This window comes from Nicotiana tomentosiformis, chromosome 6 (assembly GCF_000390325.3).
Source record: "Nicotiana tomentosiformis chromosome 6, ASM39032v3, whole genome shotgun sequence".
In the NCBI taxonomy this organism is placed as follows: Eukaryota; Viridiplantae; Streptophyta; class Magnoliopsida; order Solanales; family Solanaceae; genus Nicotiana; species Nicotiana tomentosiformis.
In genome coordinates this window covers 52967836-52973796 of record NC_090817.1, presented here as the reverse complement: position 1 = coordinate 52973796, position 5961 = coordinate 52967836, and the positions used below count along the sequence as shown (strand labels likewise).

Sequence of the window (5961 nt, the reverse complement as noted above, 5' to 3'; positions counted from 1 at the left end):
TTCTAAGGGAGGAAGGATGTTACATCTCGCATTTTCGTATGTTAAAGTTTTCCCTTCAGTTAATCAACGTAGACTCGAGGATGAGATTATCTTGAGGTTATATGCATTTATGCTACTTATAACAAGCGATAAGTAAGTGCCGTAAAGGATAAAGGGTAAACGAATCAAAGAAAATGAGTTCCGTTGAAGGTTGTCGATTTGGGATAAAATACGGTCCGAGCAATAATACCCGGTATTTATGGACTAGTGCCATACAAGGAACCCCATGACCACGATAGTAGGGTACGTAAAGTGTATTAAAAGTGAGTAGTATTTTAAGTAATTTGAGATAATTCTTAATTATGAGAATTATTAGTTAATGGGAGAATTAACAAGTTAATTAAAATTAGTGGGTAATTAATTAATAAACTTGGGATAAGCTTAACCCCTCCCCAACGTGTTTCCCAATTTATGACTATTGAAAGACTTAAAGGCGTCACACTTGGAAAGGTTATGTGACTCCAAGATTAATTATGTGGGGCCTACCTAAAAGTAAGGATAACATTTATTTTCTCTTAAGAAAGGATTTCAAGGAAAGTAACGTTCTTTCTAAGAGTTTCAGCGAAGATTCCTTACACATTAATGTTATTTCTTATCTATTAAGAAAGAGTTCAACAAAGATGATTTTCCAAATAGCAACGTTATTGGTAAGTTCTTAAAGAAAATCTTCAGCCAAGATTATCTTTGCATAGCAACGTTATTGCTTCGGGTATTTCATATGAATTGTTCCCTATTTCGATCTAGTTATTACGTGTTTCGTCGCGATTGGCATATGTTTGAAGGATTGTCTAGAGGATCGGCTCAGGTATGTTAAGGCTATCCCTTCTTTCTTTTTGGCATGATCCAAATGATACAAATGAAACGAGCAAAATATGCAACTTTCATAAATGACTCTATTCATAGGAGTATTAGATGTGCCTATGTTCTTGAATTCCCATGTATCTTATTATCACATCTTTTGTTCATGGGTCTCAGGAAATACATAGTTGATAAAGTTTGTCCGAAAGGTATATTGATCATATTAACATATTTTTATGCATTTCATTCATTTATACATGCACATTGTCCCATGACCAGATAGCGTTATATACGCGTATATATATATATATATATATGTGTACTTATATGTATATGGGATATTAGAAAAGGTTACGGTGTTATATATGCACCACCACCTGATCAGCTGGTATATGTGAATAATTTTGCCCACAGTGGCCGAGATGATATGATGGGATGCCCTTGAAGGCTTGATGATGTTATGTACACCTATACCTATGTATGACACGACATTTATACGCACGTGCAGGACATTATAAATGTTTCAGGATTTACAAAGTGATTTAGACTTACACTCGGAATTCTTTATTCCATGTTTCATCTATGTTTGTTACGAGAATAACATACATGGGTCGTTACAAAAGTGGTATCAGAGCAGCTATCATATGAAGAAGCCCCCATTGCTATATGGGATCTAGCAAGTTGAAGGAAGGTTGTGAGTAGTATAAATAGATATGTGTAGGTCGCAAGCTAAAGTATGGTAAAACGACAAGGTTTTAGGAAGATGGGAGTAAGGATAAGAAAGGGCGAGTGAGAATGTGACGAGAATGGATAACTCCTCAGGATTAAGCCCATGAAAATAAGAGAGCTGATGGTTTCTCTAAGTTATAAAAAGTTTAATATAGCCTGAATGAACTCAAAGGAGTCTAAGACTAATAGCATTTAACCTGGTAGTAGAATAAGGGTGTAATTATGATAGGTAAAGGATGATGTTTGGCCCTTCGATCGAGTAATGATTTGAAAAAGAAAAAAAAAGGGATTTCATGAATTGTACAGGATTAAAATACCCACATAAGGTGAATCACATTGGGATACTATGACAATACGGTTATGGAAGTATGGTATCGCCCCTAGGTGGATCAGGAAAATCACTTCAAATATTCCTCGATGCAACATAAGCCCTAGTGTCAATGTATTACGTAAGAGGTTTCAAGTTATCAGTAGTAGATTGTAGATCAACATTGAGGTGAATCAACAATGGATGGATAAAAGTTATAAAGTATGAGTTGAGATTAGGCCATCATTTTAAAGATGAACAGTAATGAGGAAGCATTAAAGGACTTAGACTTATACATATAGGATAAGCAACGAGAGTAACTTGGAGTTTGGTAGAAGACCTCAGTAACGATAAATCAGAGTAAGAGTTATGGTATAGTATGAACTACCTAGATGTGGTAAAGTCATACGAATGGATAATCGGGTCTATGAAGTAAGATATAACAAAATTCGTAAGTTCAACAAAGTATCGAGCGAAAAATTTATTGTACTTATAGATGCCAAGAAGGACATCTTATTAAGCTCTGTATATGTTCACAAAATGAGGCCTAGGAATTGGCTAAAAGCAGGATGAAAAAGGAGAGAAGAGTCGTATAGGCGCACTTACAAAGTCAGAGTCATACATGTTGCATGATAAAAGATAGCAACAATTACAAGATTGGAATGATTCCGACCATGAGTCATGGTGTGAGAAAAGAGGCCTAAAGGGGGGAATGCACTAGCCTTTGGATTTATTCAAATAATAGTTGCCTAAATGGCAAGAAGAGTATTAAAGTATTCGCAATAGCTACGGGTTATGAGAATGATAAGTGCATCAGTCAACATTCGAGGACGAATGTTCCAACGGGGGGAATGATGTTACACCCCATATTTTCATACGTGAAAGTACGTCATAAATAAATCGACGTAAGCTCGGGAATGAGATTATTTTGAAATTGTAAGTATTATGCTATTTCAACCAAGTGATAAGTAAAATCGTGAAGGAGAGAGGGTAAGCGAATTGAAGAAAATGAGTTTTCGTCGAAGTTTGACATTTTGAGAAAAAATACGGTCTGAGCTATAATACCCGGTATTTATGGACTAGTACCATACAAGGTACCACATGGCCATGATAGTAAGGTGTATAAAGTGTATTAAAAGTGAGTATTATTTTAAGTAAAGTGAGATAATTCTTAATTGTGTGGGTAATGGTATTATGAATTTTAGTAAGAGATTAACTAATTAATTCAATATTTTGGATAAGCTTACCCTTCCCTAACGTGGCAGCAACATGTGATATCCACTAAGTGACTCTTAAATTATTTTTGCAAGGTGGCAACATTTAAAGATGCCTTTATCTCTTTTGGTTAAGAATATAATCAAAAAGGGAAAAAGATGGTACAACCCTTTAGATTTCCTTTCTTGTATGTTTGTCGTTGAGCTTTCTTGATATTTAGAGAATGTGACACGCCTTTCTAGTGTAGCATTCCCTTCCTCCAGTTAAAAAGTGAAAGACTAGCTTTTCATTTGGTATTTGAGAAAAATCCGAATTGGAATCTTGCTAAGACTTACAAAGTAACGATGGATCTTAATCAATTCATTTGAAACTTCAAAGCGTGAGGTGTTACAATTATAAGGGAGTACGGTGCAATCTTTCTCAAGAATATCATACGGATTTTTTCCTACTCCGATCTTGCCGTCATGTGTTTCGTCGCAATTAACGTGTGTTAGAGGGATTGTCAAGAGAATTGACTCAGGTATGTTAAGGCTATCCCTTCTTTCTTTTTGGGATGATCCATACGATAAAAACGAATCGAGTAAATGCACAACTTCCATAAATGACTCTATTCATAGAAATACTAGAGGGTCCTATGTTCTTGATTCCCCATATGTCTTATTATTCTATCGTATGTTCATGGGTCTCAAAAATACGTAAGTTGATAAAGTTTATTTCATGATATTAATCAAAGGCATAATGGTCTTATGACATTCCGAGAGATTTTATTGACGTACTTCTCATGCATTACATTTATTTATACATGTATATTGACCCATGACCAGATGGCGTTATATACATGTATATATGTATGAGATATGGGAAAAGGTTACGGTGTTATATACGCACTACCACCTTATCAGCTGGTATACGTTGATGATTTTGCCCACAGTGGCCGAGATGATATGATGGGATGCCCTCAAAGGCTTGATGATGTTATGAACGCATATACCTATGCATGATATGACATTTATACGCATATGCATGACATTATAAATATGAAATGATTTACAGAGCCATTCAGACTTACATGTTGAGTCTTTTACTACATGTTTCTCTATGTCTTTTATTTACGGATTTTCATTCCTTATATACTTGGTAGATTATTTGTACTGACGTCTCTTTGCCTGGGGACGCTGCGTTTCATGCCCGCAGGTCCCGATAGAAAAGTTGAGAGCCCTCCAAGTAGGCTATCAGCTCAGCGGAAGATGTTCGTGCGCTCCATTTGCTCCGGAGTTGCTATTTGGTTAGTATCATTAGGACATGTATTGATTGGTATGGCGGGGCTCTGTCCCGACCTTTATTACAATTATGTATTCTTAGAGGCTTATAGATAGATGTCATGTGTACGGATATTTGTATGGGCTTGTCGGCCTATGTTTTGAGTTTATAAATGATCATGTTGGCCTTATAGGCCCGTATGTCATGTGCATGAGTTTTTATATCAGGTTGGGTCGTTATATGTAGGGTAATTCCCTCGTGTTTACTCTGTTTATCTCATGATACACCTTCTGGCCCACTTACCCATGATGATGTAATAAGAAAGATATGTTATATTGGTACTCGGTTGAGTAAAGTACCGGGTGCCCGTAGCGGCCCATTGGTTTGGGTCGTGACAAAAACATATAAGAGCAAAATAACAAGTAAGAGGTAGAACAAGTGCTAACAACGTCAAATAGAGCATGTAAGAGTAGACTAACAATGAGAGATATCACATGTTATGACAATTCAATTAAAGGCATGGAAAGTGTCTAGATAATCTAAACCGGTCAAATATCACATATAGGTCGTGTACCCACTCGTTACCTTGCGTACATGGCTTTCACATAACACAAATAGCACAATTAACCCAAATCCTAAGAAGTAGTTTCCCCACACAAAGTTAGGCAAGATACTTACCTCAAAGAAGCTAAACCGATACTCTAAAATGACCTTCTCGTGTGAGACAACCTCCGTACGACTCAAATCTAGCCAAAATAACTTCATATTATAAATAAAAACCATAGAAAATAATTTCGGATAATAAAGCTTCAATCTTTAAAGAAAACTAAGAAGTCAACCCAAAAAGTCAACCCCGAGCTCGCACTTCGGAACCCGACAAAATTAACAAAATTTGAACACCCATTTCGATACGAGTCCAGCCATACAAAAATCATCAAATTCCGACTACAAATCGACATTCAAACCCTCTTTTTTACATTTTTGAAAGTTTATACAAGAATTCTCATATTCTCCCATTCAAATCACTAATTTAAGGTAAAAAAACAAAGTTGGAATCACAAAATATACTCAAATTCGGATAAAGAATACTTACCCCAAACCAACACGTGAAAATCCCCTCCAAAATCGCCCAAATCCGAGCTCTCTAACTCAAAAAGTGATAAAATATCAAAACCCCTCCTGAGAACTGGAATAACTTAGTATGCCATTTGGGTCTTGAGTACAAAATTTGAGGTCATTACGGATTGATTTGATATAGTTCGGCACGAGTTTTGAAAGTTGAAAGTTCAAATGTTCATTAAGTTTGATTTGAGGTGCGATTCGTCATTTCGATGTTGTTATGTGTGGTTTGAGGCCTCGAGTAGGTCCGTATTATGTTTCAGGACTTGTTGATATATTCGGACGGGGTCTCAAGTGGCTTGGGTGAGTTTTAGACGGGATTCAAATCATTTTGGAACTATTGGGTTAAGGCTGGTTTGTGGCAGGATCTGGTGAGATCGCACCTACGGAGGTCTAGGCAGATGCGAAAAGGTCTGGGCAGAACAGTATTAATTCGAGGGTTGGTTGATTTTGTCATATTTTGAGTTGGGGAGCTAGTATTTGGGCAATTTTCA

At 36.4% G+C, this 5961-nt stretch overlaps 1 long non-coding RNA gene across 1 annotated transcript; it reads left to right on the top strand.

Annotated features, from left to right (window-relative positions):
- The first annotated feature begins 525 nt into the window (after positions 1-525).
- LOC104118197 (uncharacterized) lies at positions 526-4515 on the top strand. The gene is made up of 3 exons (XR_691216.3): positions 526-686; positions 784-844; positions 4283-4515. It is a non-coding gene; the product is annotated as an uncharacterized lncRNA (long non-coding RNA).
- Positions 4516-5961: the final 1446 nt, after the last annotated feature.